Here is a 663-nt window from a genome sequence, read left to right on the forward strand (position 1 = left end):
GCCATCACAGCTACTAAGTTCTTGTTTCATCCATCTCCACTTCCTTTACCTCTTGTCACATCTTTTCAAGGATTGTGATACTCTATTTAGTGTTTCCTGAATTCATCTATTAATTCCTTTATTGTAGCATGATTTTTCTTCTTCATTGCTCCTTTAGAATCAAAGAGTTGCCTTATGGTCATGTTTACCCCAAACTAGATTATAAACACCACTTGTTGCACATTAAGATCGTGTTGAGGGCAATTTCTTAGTAATCCCTTGTACCTCTCCGAAGCTTCATATAACGACTCGTCATCATTCCGTTGGAAATTAGCAATGTTCTTTTTGAGTTTAGCTATCTTTGAAGGAGAGCTTAATTGTTATATGAATGCTTCACGAAGTTTGGTCTAGGTTCTAACGGTTATAGGAGCAAGGGACTTCACCAAAGTTTTGCATCTCTTGTAAATGTCACTAGAAGCATCCTTAGTAGCATTACATCCCTTGAAACATTTGGAACATTGAAGTAATTTGCAATGTCCAATCCTTCGCCAATATGTTTGAACGCATCTTCATAGTCTTTTCTATGAAATGGAATGTACTTGAGCATTGCGAGAATTTGTCCCTCGAGCTCAAAGTTCGTAGCAGCGGGTATTGTGGGTGGAACAAGACCAGGACCGTTATCAT

General features: G+C 38.3%; 1 non-coding gene across 1 annotated transcript; it reads left to right on the plus strand.

The window, feature by feature from the left end:
* The first annotated feature begins 225 nt into the window (after positions 1-225).
* On the plus strand, positions 226-332 carry LOC145080670 (small nucleolar RNA R71). The gene has a single exon (XR_013695262.1). It is a non-coding gene; the product is annotated as a small nucleolar RNA R71 (small nucleolar RNA).
* The last annotated feature ends 331 nt before the right edge of the window (positions 333-663 follow it).

The sequence above is a fragment of the Lactuca serriola genome, chromosome 1, assembly GCF_051521515.1.
Source record: "Lactuca serriola cultivar US96UC23 chromosome 1, Lser_US96UC23_V15, whole genome shotgun sequence".
Lineage (NCBI taxonomy): Eukaryota > Viridiplantae > Streptophyta > Magnoliopsida > Asterales > Asteraceae > Lactuca > Lactuca serriola.